The following is a 15,000-nucleotide window of genomic DNA, read 5'->3' as shown; positions in this document are numbered from 1 at the left end:
ACCACTGGGTCTGCAGGTACTCCCAGGTCAGATAGTTGTATGTCCTCGACTGCTGGGCGATCAACATCAAATATTCCATAGCGGTGGTTATTTAAAAAAATGTGTTAGTGTGGAGAGTATTGATAGTCAAATTATTCATAGAAACTCATGATGGTATACTTACGTTGAATTCTGTGATGAGGTCGTTCGTGCGTCTGCCGTTCGCAAGGGTACGCCTAAGGCACTCGTCCATTTTTTTCAAGCGTGCATATCCTACCAAATTATTGTGCACTGGCCTCCCGCACAATGGAGGCAACTTCTTTCAAATTAGCCAATACACGGCCGATGAGTGCCTTATCCTGCAAATTACAAGCAGTGAGAAGCATATGACTTTGATTGTACTTGCAAAGTTACAATATATATTTGTGCCTGATGTTCATCATTCACCTGACTGTCAGTCTTCGGTTTGACCGCAACAGGTCATCGACATACTGCATGTTAGTGTCGTTAGTATCATTCAAAACATATGGTAGATAATCCAGGCACAAGTATTAACACTTTACCACTCCAACCCCTATATATTTTTTGTTGATTATGTTGTCAACCTTTTGTGCCTTCTCGTCACTCTAGTTTTGGATCAGCCGCCTTAACCCTGATGCATACGAGATGGTAGAGTCCAACTGGTGCACCCTCCACTTCTCGTATTACCACGTCTGCCTTACAACAAAAACAGCTTAGAAAATGTTCCATAAAATTAAATGTATGGTATGTTAATAATGATTGTATTACCTGCATCAGTGGTAGGTTCCCCTCCAGATTTGCTCCACCATTTACAAATTTCCAGATGCTGGCCATAAGATGGTCAAGCGTAAGTTGTCCAACATTGGTGCTCTTTATTGTCTCAACGTTTCTAACAATTCCAAGGTATTTGTTGTCCACATATTGCTGTGTTGTTGGGCATACATATTTGCCTATGGTTGTCACACCCTGTTTTTCACCACAAGTATTTTATGTTGCAAAATCAGAGCTTGTTAAAACTTTATCAAATAATGTTGTGAGTGCAATGTAAGCCCTTGTATGAGTGAATGATTGCTTGCTTGATGACTCAAACCCATGAAAAACTTATTATTTTGCTCTCTTCGAAAACCCTTTTTCCTTTATATCAAGATCACCTTCATCATGTTGGGATACTCTACTAGCTCATGAAGCCAAGAGGCACTTCAAACCAAAGTTGGTGATCTGATCCAAATATTATTTTCATTCATTAAAAACATTAATTGGTGATTTAAAATATTATTTTCCTATTTTATATTTATGTATGTTTCTAAGGCCAGGAATGATATTCCCACAAGGAAAATTGCTTTCCTGCCTTAGAAAATTTTGAGTAAATTCATGGAAGCTGAGAAGGACATATATTTTCCATATATAAGATTTTGAACCCTATTTTATATTAATTTTATTTGAGTAAAACCCTGAAAACCATTTCTGTCTGTTTTAGCTTTTTGAGATGTTTCCAAAGGAAATAATCTCAATAAATTCCCATAAAATTACAGGAGCCCTCCCAAGCCATATTAGGTGCTCACATAAAATCTCACCTTGATCCAAGGTGGGGAAGTGCATCAAATGAGCCCAAAACCCTCTCTGTCTAGAGAAGAGTTGGAACAACTCTACATTGCAAAGTTTCTCCAATGGAGCTGAAACTTTGCAGAGGTGTTTGACACCCCAAATGAGGACTCCACACCAAAGATGAGATTTGTGAGACACTGATTGGCCACACTTCCTTTGTAAAGGACAGAACTGGTCATTTTGGAGCATTTCCAAGTTTACAAAGCTAAACTTGTTCAATGGAGCTCAAATTTGGTGAAACCCATGTTTTTACCACAAGACCAAACCTGTTAAGTGCCAGTTCTAGTGGTGGAGTGGAAGCACCCCAAATCACTGTCGAACTCCTTCTGACAGGAAGGTAAAAACCCTCCTAGCCACTGTTTTACCCAATGGCAAAGCCCCAAACTTGGTGAGTTAGAGCCCCAAAACACCCTGAGAACTGAGGCAACCAGCGCCTCCACAAATCCAAGCACAAGTGACAAGATCTTCAATTTGAGCCACAAGCCAGGGCTGGCAACACTGGTGTTCCTTGCCTCCTTTGACCAGCTCGTGCTCCCACTAGCACACAACGGCTAGGCACACTCCCTGCAACACTCAGGACATGGAGGACACGTCCAAAGTGCCCCAGAGCGCGCCAGCATGCCGTGGCATGCCAAAACTGCGCTCTGGACGCGCTACAGAGAACCTCCAGCAAGGGGACGTCGCCCCCGGCCAATTCCAACCTCCCAGTAGTGTCCAAACGCTCCCCCGACAGCCACTCTGTGCAAAGCTACCATCAGGGGCCCCCTCTCCTTGCGCAGGAAGTCAGGGGACGCGTGCCCGCGCACGACCGACGCGGCCGAGCATGCACGGACGTTGTGGCTCGACCCCACTCGCTCTCCCTCTGTGGCCGATGCACCAGAAGGTCCTAAACCACGCCCCAAACCCGTCGGTTCGCGGTTAGCACCTCACTGTGCACGCACGCGCGCCACGGTGAGTCACGGCGCGCCCGAGTCGGCTCACCGTCGCTGGCCTATAAATAGGTCTCCCCGGCGCCCCAGCACCCCCAGGCAGCTTCAGCACAACCACTAGACTCCCCCTAGCCGTCCAATCGAGCTCGCAGAACACCGGTGCTCGAGATCGACCGAGGCCCCTCCGCCTCGGAGCTCCGGTCGATCTCCGGCTACACGTCGGCTCCTGCGCCGCCCGACCTCCCATTGCACTTCCCTTGACGCCAGGATCATTTCCCCCAACTTCCCCGAGTGAATCCGTGCCCCTAGCCACTAGCTCGACGCCATCCCGAAACCTTTCCGCCACGGTCACCTCGTCGCCGGCGACCCAGACCACCTCCGGTGACGTCCCGACCACGAACAGGTAGGCCAAGGAACGAGGGACCCATTCCCGCTCCTAGATTGCCCCGAGGGCAACGGTAGACTCGCCGGCGTCCGTTCCCACCTCTCTGGCTGGAGGTAGGAGAAGGACCCGACAGGTGGAGCCCACCTGTCGGTGTCCTGGGGCAGCCAGCGCGCACAGCCGATCACGCTGACCCCAGGGGCCCGCATGTCAGGTTTGAACCTCGCGCGCGCGCGCCTGGTGGCCGGTCTGCTGGCTGGGCCGGCTGGGTCCCCCCTGGCCTTTTCTTTTATTTTTAACCTGCGAGCTTAAATGATTTTTATAAAAATATTTAGCCAGTAGAAAAATATGATTCTTCCACCAACAATTTTCTAAAAATGTGTAGTAATTGATTCTGTAGAGTTTGACATTTTTCAAAAACAGAATCTGTTTTGGTATAATAAAATGATATTAAAAGCATTTGTTTGCTCCTGTTTGCTTTTAAATAAATATGCTTAGCTAATAAAAACCATAGGAAACATTTTCCAAAATAATAAACTGAATTTATTCAAGATTTGCAACATTTTTAAAAGCACCTTTTGATCTGTTTTGGTGTGAGCTATTATTTATTTATTCCTTTCTCGACGGTAGAGTTACCGAGTGACGAAGGATTCGGAGCGGAAGACCTCGAAGACCCCGGATACCTAGCTGACCAAGGCAAGCAGCCCTTTGACCATGACTTGAGCATATGAATTGATGCAAGCTAGAATAGCTAGTACTTTTCCGTTGCATGTGATCACAGTGCCGGTTCATCATTGGTGTGATGGTACCGAAGGCTTCATCGAAGCACATGCATGATAGTGATGTTATACATATGGCTCCTTGAAGCACAAACATGATGAGCTTGACCCTACCATCTATGAGGATCATGCTACTGTCATGTTGACTAGTAAAGTTATAAGATCATTGCATTGAGCTTGACCCTACCCCTTGAGGGTCATGTTAATACCATGTTGAAAAGTAAAGTAAAAGCATTTTATCATCAGCATGATGATGAGTTAAATCAAAGAGTTTATGAAAACCCCGTCGGGTGCCACTAATGCCCGAGGGTGGTGATGAGTTGGTGATCACTTTTGGTGAAGTGATGCACCGGTGTTTTTGTGTGAGTATGGTTTCGGAAATGGGATTGGATTTATGATGTGTCTACCGTCCCAACCTTACCAGTACGACCACGATGCCCCTTTATGGGACGGGGCTTTGTAGATTACTCTGGTCGATGCTAGAAAAGAGCCACATTACTAGTGGCGGGAGTGATTGTCGTCACTCTCGTGATGGGGTCATGCCAGGTAGGACGACTATGCCATTATTATGAGTTCTACGCACACCGTTGGTCCCTGCATGGTTGATACTGTCCAGAGTCGGTGATGGTAAGACGTACAACATGTGCTCTGGGTACCAATCGAGTGGACCTCTTTGTCTAGTATCGTCAGGGGAAAGATGATGATCGGGTACTTACCTCGGTTATATGTGAAATACCGCGAGTCATCGTTGACACGGAAGTTTCCCGGATCTCGTGGGTCCAGCGTACTACCTCTGCAGAGTGTGAAACTATTCGAATTGCCGTGTCCACGGTCAAGGACAGTTGGGTGGTGCTGCTTAAACTACGTCCAGCGTTTCCGCATAAACCAAGTGTGTGTGTATGAGTTCGGTGAATGGTGTTAATAACCGGAGTTACTTGAGGAATTGATATGACCAAGTTCGGTGACTTGGCATATAGGGTGAACCCGTTGTGTTCAACCCTTGTCAGATATGTCGATATCTGTAACCTGTTCTTCAAGAGTAGTTCTTTAACTTGTTGCATATACCTGATCATTCCACCAAAGATACATGTTACTGTTATTCTTCACTATCAATGTTCATATCATGGGATGTTTGCGAGTACATTCAAAGTACTCATTGGCTTGCCACTGGTTATATTATTGACCAGACATGGAAGGACCGGAGTTTGGTGACGAGTACGCCTTCAGAGACGAACCTGCGATCTAGGACGCTTCCAAGTCACAATGCCTGTCGGTGTAGGCTTGATGGCATGGGCACCGCTTAGCCCTTATGAGTTTCCGCTACCCGATGTATCTGTTTAATTGGCTTTAGGCCTCGCTCTTGAACCCGACCTTCTGGTCGTTTGATGTAATAATTTCGGTACTTGGATGTAAGACTCTATTATTCTGTATCTATGTTCAGTGAACATTGATCCTTGGGGTCACTGGGCACGGCGAACTCGACTTGCTAGTCGGGGTCCCCACAGAACTGGTATCAGAGCCATCCTGACTATAGGAAGCCTTAGATAGCATGGACATTAGCCGAGATCGTTAGAACGCCAGCCTTGGACAAAAATTTTGCACATACAACCTTCTGACTTCTCTCCTATACCTTGTAGATGGCTGCCGTACCTGAGCCGCTTCTGGAGACCGGCTTTCCACTACTCCTGGTGGATTGTCTCGATAAGTGCCACGTATGTCGCACGCCCATCTTCCTCTACCACGAGCACTGGGTCAACGCCGACACTAAGGAATATCACGTGGACGTGATAGTGAAGGCTAATGACTCCCCTTCTAGTTGGTTCTTCGAAGGACTACAGATGGGAGAGCTGATGTTGGCAGTGGAGACGGCCGCACGAGAGGCGCTCGTGCGTCTCCGCAGCATCCTCCCTGAGATGGCTAACGGGCCTGTCACTCGTCACCTACCTTTCATTAAGGAAGGAGTGGATGGGAGTTGGACACTCACCCCAGCCACGGAGGATGGGATGCCATTAAGGTTTCAGACCTACTTCAGCCTCTCGTCGGACACCCTGACACACTTCCTAGTTAAGGAATCAGCCAAGCTTCGCCAAGAGCTGCACCTAGTCAAGGGCCTGCTCCACACTGAAAAGATGAAGAATCGCAAGGTTTAGAAGTAATCCTCAGCATGGATTGGTTGGCCAAGCACTAGAGTCTTTTGGACTGTGCCAACAGGGCCATTACCATGACAAGCAACCAAGGGGTCAAGGTCAAGTTTGTCTCCGAGCCAGTATCGGCTCAAGTGCCTCGACTCAACAGTCTATCCGAGGTAGAGCTTGATCAAGTGCCTGTAGTCTGTGAATACCCGGACGTCTTTCCTGACGAGCTACCCGGAATGCCTCCTGACCGAGACATCGAGTTCATCATTGAGCTCATGCCCGGATCAAGGCCTATATATAAAAAGCCTTACAGGATGGGTTCCGAAGAGCTGGCCGAGCTGAAGAAGCAGCTGGATGAGCAACTCAGGAAAGGGTTCATCCGTCCGAGTGCATCACCTTGGGGATCACCTGTTCTATTTGTTTTAAAGAAGGATGGTACCATTCGACTCTGCGTCAATTACCGTTCTCTTAATGAAGTCACAATTAAGAACAAGTACCCGCTCCCCGAGATCAAAGACCTGTTTGACCAGTTAAACGGGGCCAGGGTATTTTCCAAGATCGATCTTCGATCGGGATATTACGAGTTGAAGATTCGACCCGAAGATATACCCCAGACTGCATTTGTGACCCGATACGGTCTATATGAGTGCACTGTCATGTCCTTCGGTTTGACAAATGCCCCAGCTTACTTCATGCACCTCATGAACAAGGTCTTCATGGAATATTTGGACAAGTTTGTCGTCGTGTTCATCGATGACATATTAATCTTCTCCATGTCCGAAGAGGAGCATGAGAAACACCTGAGGTTAGTTCTGGGAAAGCTTCGAGAGCACCAACTTTATGCCAAATTCAGCAAGTGTCAGTTCTGGCTAAACGAAGTTGGATTTCTGGGTCATACCATGATGGCAAGCGGATTGGCCGTAGATGAGTTCAAGATTACTACAGTGACCAACTGGGAATCACCAAAGGACGTGAAGGATGTCAGGAGTTTCCTCGGGCTCACGGGATACTACCGCAAGTTCGTAGAAAGATTCTCCAGCATCGCTCGACCTATGACTCAGCTCTTGAAGAAAGGCCGAAAGTTTGAGTGGACACCGGCGTGTGAAGCAAGTTTCCAGGAGTTGAAGAAGAGGCTAACTACCGCCCCGGTATTGGCTACCCCAGACATCAACAAGGAATTCGTGATATATTGTGATACCTTTGGAACCGGGCTCGGTGGAGTCCTGATGCAAGATGGCAGGGTTGTGAAGTACTTGTCATGGCAACTGCGACCGCATGAGGAGAACTACGCCACCCATGATCTCGAGCAAGCAACCGTAGTGCATGCTCTGAAGACGTGGCGACATTACCTTCTGGGGCAGCGATGTGAGATATATACAGACCACAAAAGTCTGAAATATATCTTCACCCAAAGCGAGCTGAATATGACGCAGCGGAGATGGCTTGAGTTAATCAAGGATTACGACCTCAGGATTCAGCATCATCCCGGCAAGGCGAACGTGGTAGCCGATGCCTTAAGCCGGAAGGCAGGCTCCTTGAACGTCATGCTCAAGGAAAGGTTACCCGTCTTGTATCAAGAGTTGGACAGCTTCGGGCTTGAGATAGTCGAACCAGGATACCTGGCCAACCTCGAAGTCAAGCCTACTCTGGCAGACGACATCAAGGAAGCCTAGAAGGGACACAAGAGTATCGAAGACCTCAAGAGGAAGGTGCGAGAAGGCAAAGCCCCAGGATTCTCGATTCATAAGCAAGGAGTACTGTGGTACGGGAAGCGCTTATGCGTACCTAACAAGGCCGAACTTAAGGACTTGATCCTGCAAGAGGCTCATGGCACACCGTACTCTATCCATCCAGGTGGTACCAAGATGTACCAAGACCTTTGAGAACGATTCTGGTGGCATGGCATGAAGAGAGAAATTGGCTCCTATGTCGCTAAATGCGATGTATGCCAGCGAGTCAAGGCTGAACACCAGCGACCTGCTGGATTGCTGCAACCTCTTCAAGTGCCGGAATGGAAGTGGGAAAAGTCGGCATGGACTTCATCACCGGGTTGCCCCGGTCAAGTAAGGGTCATAACTCCATTTGGGTCATAGTCGATCATTTGACCAAGGTGGCCCATTTCATCCCCGTTAACACCACCTACGATGGTAGCCAGCTGGCGAGTCTATACATTCATCGAGTGGCGTGTCTCCATGGAGTTCCCAAGGAGATCGTGTCCGACCGCGGCACACAATTCACCTCAAGATTCTGTAAGAAGTTTCAAGAAGCTCTCGGAACCAAACTCTCCTTCAGTACGGCTTTCCACCCGCAAACGGGCGGACATACCGAGAGGGTAAACCAGATACTTGAGGACATGCTCCGCGCCTGTGTTTTGGCTCATGGTGCCAAGTGGGAAGATTGTCTGCCGTTTGCTGAATTTTCTTACAACAACAGCTACCAGTTCAGTCTTCAGATGGCCCCATTCGAAGCGTTATATGGGCGGAAGTGCCGCACCCCGCTCAATTGGTCTGAAACCGGTGAAGGACTAGTTTTCGGACCAGAAGCACTGCAGGAAGCAGGGGACAAGGTTCAGCTTGTCCGGGAGAACTTGAAGGCAGCTAAGTCAAGGAAGAAGAGCTATGCAGACCCTCGCCGCAGAGATGTGGAGTTTGTTCCCGGAGACCAGGTGTACTTGCGAGTCACGCATCTCAAGGGGACCAAGTGTTTCCATGTCAAGGGGAAGCTAGCTCCAAGGTTCATTGGACCCTTGAAGATCACGGCAAGGCGCGGGGAAGTAGCTTATCAGTTGGAGCTACCTCCTGAGCTTTCGGGTGTGCACAACGTGTTTCACGTGTCATAGCTCCGGAAGTGTTTGCAAGTGCCGAACCGTCCCGATCTTTACAAGGACATTGATCATCAAGCTATTGACCTTCAACCGGACCTTACCTACCACGAGAAATCGATCCGCATTTTGGATGAAGCCGAACGTTGCACCAGAAGACGCACCATCAAGGTTTTCAAGGTTTAGTGGAGCAACCATACCGAAGCAGAAGCCACGTGGGAACGTGAAGACTATCTCCGATCAGAATTTCCCGAGTTATTTAACGCTTAGCTTAGGAATCTCGGGGACGAGATTCTTCTAAGAGTGATAGGTTTGTCACACCCTGTTTTTCACCACAAGTATTTTACGTTGCAAAATCAGAGCTTGTTAATTTTTTTTCAAATAATGTTGTCAGTGCAATGTAAGCCCTTGTATGAGTGAATGCTTGCTTACTTGAGGACTCAAACCCATGAAAAACTTATTATTTTGCTCTCTTCAAAAACCCTTTTTCATTTATATCAAGATCACCTTCATCATGTTGGGATACACTACTAGCTCATGAAGCCAAGTGGCACTTCCAACCAAAGTTGGTGATATGATCCAAATATTATTTTCATTCCTTAAAAACATTAATTGGTGATTTAAAATATTATTTTCCTATTTTATATTTATGTCTGTTTCTAAGAACACGAATGATATTCCCACAAGGAAAATTGCTTTCCTGCCTTAGAAAATTTTGAGTAAATTCATGGAAGCTCAGAAGGACATATATTTTCCATATATAAGATTTTCAACCCTATTTTATATTAATATTATTTGAGTAAAACCCTGAAAACCATTTCTGTCTGTTTTAGCTTTTTGAGATGTTTCCAAAGGAAATAATCTCAATAAATTCCCATAAAATTACAGGAGCCCTCCCAAGCCATATTAGGTGCTCACATAAAATCTAACCTTGATCCAAGGTGGGGAAGTGCATCAAATGAGCCCAAAACCCTCTCTGTCCAGAGAAGACTTGGAACAACTCTACATTGCAAAGTTTCTCCAATGGAGTTGAAACTTTGCAGAGGTGTTTGACACCCCAAATGAGGAATCCACACCAAAAATGAGATTTGTGAGACTCTGATTGGCCACACTTCCTTTGTAAAGGACAGAACTGGTCATTTTGGAGCATTTCCAAGTTTACAATGCTAAACTTGTTCAATGGAGCTCAAATTTGGTGAAACCCCATGTTTTTACCCCAAGACCAAACCTGTTAAGTGTTAGTTCCAGTGGTGGAGTGGAAGCACCCCAAATCACTGTCGAACACCTTCTGATAGGAAGGTAAAAACCCTCCTAGCCACTGTTTTACCCAATGGCAAAGCCCCAAACTTGGTGAATTAGATCCCAGAACACCCTGAGCACTCAGTCAACCAGCCCCTCCCCAACTCCAAGCACAAGTGACAAGATCTTCAATTTGAGCCACATGCCAGGGCTGGTAACACCGGTGTTCCTTGCCTCCTTTGACCAGCTCGTTCTCCCACTAGCACACAACGGCTAGGCACACTCCCAGCAACAGTCAGGACATAGAGGACATGTCCAAAGTGCCCCAGAGCGCGCCAGCATGCCGTGGCATGCCAAACCAGCGCTCTGGACGTGGTACAGAGAACCTCCAGCAAGGGGACGTCGCCCCCGGCCACTTCCAACCTCCCCAGTAGTGTCCGAACGCTCCCCCAACAGCCACTCTGTGCAAAGCTAACATCAGGGGGCCCTTCTCCTCGCGCAAGAACTCACGCGACGTGTGCCCGCGCATGCCCGACGCGGCCGAGCATGCACGGACGCTGCGGCTCGACCCCACTCGCTCTCCCTGTGCGGCCGATGCACCAAAAGGTCCTAAACCACGTCCCGAACCCGTGGTTTCGCTGCCAGCACCTCACTGTGCATGCACGCGCGCCACGGTGAGTCACTGGCGCCCCCGAGTCGGCTCTCCGTCGCTGGCCTATAAATAGGTCTCCCCGGCGGCCCAGCACCCCCCAAGCACCTTCAGCACAACCACTAGACTCCCCTTAGCCGCCCAATCGAGCTCGCAGAGCCCCGGTGCTCGAGGTCGACCGAGGCCCCTCCGCCTCGGAGCTCTGGTCGATCTCCGGCTACACGCCGACTCCTGCGCCACCTGACCTCCCACTGCACTTCCCTTGACGCCAGGATCATTTCCCCCAACTTCCCCGAGCGAATCCGTGCCCCTAGCCACTAGCTCGACGCCATCCCGAAACCTTTCCGCCACGGTCACCTCGTCGCCGGCGACCCAGACCACCTCCGGTGACGTCCCGACCACGAGAAGGTAGGCGGAGGAACGATGGACCCATTCCCGCTCCTACATTGGCCTGAGGGCAACGGTAGCCTCGCCGGCGTCCGTCTCCACCTCTCTGGCTGGAGGTAGGAGAAGGACCCGACAGGTGGAGCCCACCTGTTGGTGTCCTGGGGCAGCCAGCGTGCACAGCCGCTCACGCTGACCCCAGGGGCCCGCATGTCAGGTTTGAACCTGGCACGCGCGCGCCTGGTGGCCGGTCTGCTGGCTGGGCCGGCTGGGTCCCCCCCTGGCCTTTTCTTTTATTTTTAACCTGCGAGCTTAAATGATTTTTATAAAAATATTTAGCCAGTAGAAAAATATGATTCTTCCACCAACAATTTTCTACAAATGTGTAGTAATTGATTCTATAGAGTTTGACATTTTTCAAAAACAGAATCCGTTTTGGTATAACAAAATGATATTAAAAGCATTTGTTTGCTCCTGTTTGCTTTTAAATAAATATTCTTAGTTAATAAAAACCATAGGAAACATTTTTCAAAATAATAAACAGAATTTATTCAAGCTTTGCAACATTTTTAAAAACACCTTGTGATCTGTTTTGGTGTGAGCTATTATTTATTTATTCCTTTCTCGACGGTAGAGTTACTGAGTGACGGAGGATTCGGAGCGGAAGACCTCGAAGACCCCAGATACCTAGCTGACAAAGGCAAGCAGCCCTTTGACCATGACTTGAGCATATGGATTGATGCAACCTAGAATAGCAAGTACTTCTCCGTTGCATGTGATCACAGTGCCGGTTCATCATTGGTGTGATGGTACCGAAGGCTTCATCGAAGCACTTGCATGATAGTGATGTTATACATATGGCTCCTCGGAGCACAAACATGATGAGCTTGACCCTACCATCTATGAGGATCATGCTACTGTCATGTTGACTACTAAAGTTATAAGATCATTGCATTGAGCTTGACCCTACCCCTTGAGGGTCATGTTAATACCATGTTGACAAGTAAAGTAAAAGCATTTTATCATGAGCATGATGATGAGTTAAATCAAAGAGTTTATGAAAACCCCGTCGGGTGCCACTAATGCCCGAGGGTGATGATGAGTTGGTGATCACTTTTGGTGAAGTGACGCACCGGTTATTTTTGTGTGAGTATGGTTTCGGAAATGGGATTAGATTTATGATGTGTCGACCGTCCCAACCTTACCAGTACGACCACGATACCCCTTTATGGGACGGGGCTTTGTTGATTACTCTGGTCGATGCTAGCAAAGAGCCACATTACTAGTGGCGGGAGTGATTGTCGTCACTCTCGTGATGGGGTCGTGCCAGGTAGGACGACTATGCCATTATTATGACTTCCAGGCACACCGTTGGTCCCTGCATGGTTGATACTGTCTAGAGTCGGTGCTCGTAAGTCGTACAACATGTGGGCTGGGTACCAATCGAGTGGACCTCTTTGTCTAGTATCGTCAGGGGAAAGATGATGATCGAATACTTACCTCGGGTATATGTGAAATACCGCGAGTCGTGGATGACACGGAAGTTTCCCGGATCTCGTGGGTCCAGCGTACTACCTCTGCAGAGTGTCAAACTATTCGAATAGCCGTGTCCACGGTCAAGGACAGTTGGGTGGTGCTGCTTAAACTACGTCCAGCGTTTCCGCATAAACCAAGTGTGTGTGTGTGAGTTCGATGAATGGTGTTAATAACCGGAGTTACTTGAGGAATTGATATGACCAAGTTCGGTGACTTGGCATATAGGGTGAACCCGGTGTGTTCAACCCTTGTCAGATATGTCGATATTTGTAACCTGTTCTTCAAGAGTAGTTCTTTAACTTGTTGCATATACCTGATCCTTCCACCAAATTGCATTCCACCAAAGATACATGTTACTGTTATTCTTCACTATCAATGTTCATATCATGGGTTGTTTGCGAGTACATTCAAAGTACTCATTGGCTTGCCAGTGGTTATATTATTGACCAGACATGGAAGGACCGGAGTTTGGCGACGAGTACGCCTTCAGAGACGAACCTGCGATCTAGGACGCTTCCAAGTCAGAATGCCTGTCGGTGTAGGCTTGATGGCATGGGCACCGCTTAGCCCTTACGAGTTTCCACTACACGGTGTATCTGTTTAATTGGCTTTAGGCCTCGCTCTTGAACCCGACCTTCTGGTCGTTTGATGTAATAATTTCGGTACTTGGATGTAAGACTCTATTATTCAGTATCTGTGTTCAGTGAACATTGATCCTTGGGGTCACTGGGCACGGCGAACTCGACTTGCTAGTTGGGGTCCGCACAATGGTGTACAAGACAAATGGCCTCACAAAATTAGGTGTGATGTCATCTTTCATCTCGGCTAGCAATCCTTTCAAAGTTACTTTTGTGTCATTGGGGTCTTTCACTTCCTTCCACAACTTCAAAGTATCATTGTGATTTGAACAGACGTGATTCTTCCCCATGCAGGGCAGGCCTGTTATATGCTCCACATCTTTTAGTGTGATCCTACATTGTCTCCCATTAATTACAAAGGCATCCTACTCTGCATCATATGAATAAGCGATGGCCTGGCACAGTAGATGTCTCATTCTCATGCCAGGAGTCTTGAGAAGTTCACCCAGTCCAATCGACTGGATGTACGTCAGTTGCTGTGGGTTTAATACTATTATGAACTTCTTTTATTGCAGCAAAGAAGCATCTTCAATTCCCTGAATGTACAAATAGTGTGATTAGATTATGTATGGTATTCATTTAAACACGCATAGAACCGACTAGATCTAATCTATACCAATATCAAAATTGCGCCCTATAGTACTGCATCAAATCATAGAGCTTCTAGGCCATATAATGAACACGAGACTTAGAAAACAAGCTATCTCTGTCGACAAATTGTCTGATAATAGTACAGATTTTTAGTAGAAAGAGCAGACTTTGTTTTATGTACACTTCTAAAGTTTCAGGCTTCACACTTATGAAAATAATTGCATACATGATCAGAAGATCAATAGTTTATAGATAATCTCAAAAAAATAATGTAGCAGTTCCATTGCAAGCATTCTAGAGCACATACTCCTTAGTTCCCATCAGATTCCAAAAGATCAATTAGTAAAGACCATGCAAAATTAAGGCAATCACCAACAATTTCAATGACTAGAGACTAGGAACTCGCATAAGTCGTATCAATATGATGTTCTCCAGTCAACTTGAAAGTCATTTAGAAAGTCTATGCAAAAAAATAGCACTTTCCAAATTTTAAGGCATATAAAGAGAGAAGATAACCTTGATGTCCAGTAAACATGACCATAGTAGTGACTCGAGCAACCAAAAACACAACTATGCATCATCAAGCAGCCTAAAAATGTTGACATGGAACGAAACATGTGAGCCTAAAATTTAATATAGTACATACATTTGATGTTCTCAATGCCAAATAAATGAGGCGTGCTCATATTTCTGCATGTTTTTACTAAATCATGTACATTGTGACCGTTGAAACGCGCAGAACTGACAAGTTGGACCAGTTACCACAGATTCACAATGAACAAATTACCTACAAACACTAGTCTTGAATTTCTAGATGTTTAGTGTAAAACAGGCTAATCAACAAAAACAGAAAAAACATATGTACAAAACTACTTTGTATTCTATCTACTACGTATTTGATCATGCATTTAGGAGTAGTGCGATTATTTTGTTGATTCGGTTGCTGGTTTTAAACAAAGTTAAATTACTAGTCCCTCCTTTCCATATCATTACGTGTAGAACTTTCCAGCACGAAAATTAGCGCAAGTTTCATTACAGAGAGATGCATTCACGACTAAAAGCTAAGAGAGGAAGGCATCCAAGATCTCCCTTCAGTTTTTCTAAAACACATCTACATTTGCTCTACGTATTGCACATCTAAGTCCTATCTCATTGATTTTATGCTAAGATTCGTGCAAGCATTTTTTGTCCTTTTTTTCTTCTCTTTCTAGATTGATTGAGTCACTTAGATGTACGATAATTAGGTCATGTCTAGATGAGCCTTAGACACACCCATCTCCCTTCAGTAAAATAGGGATAGTTCGTTATAGAT

The sequence above is a fragment of the Hordeum vulgare genome, chromosome 1H, assembly GCF_904849725.1.
Source record: "Hordeum vulgare subsp. vulgare chromosome 1H, MorexV3_pseudomolecules_assembly, whole genome shotgun sequence".
Classification (NCBI taxonomy): Eukaryota; Viridiplantae; Streptophyta; class Magnoliopsida; order Poales; family Poaceae; genus Hordeum; species Hordeum vulgare.
The sequence above is the reverse complement of the archived record's forward strand: the minus strand, read 5'-3'. Positions refer to the sequence as shown.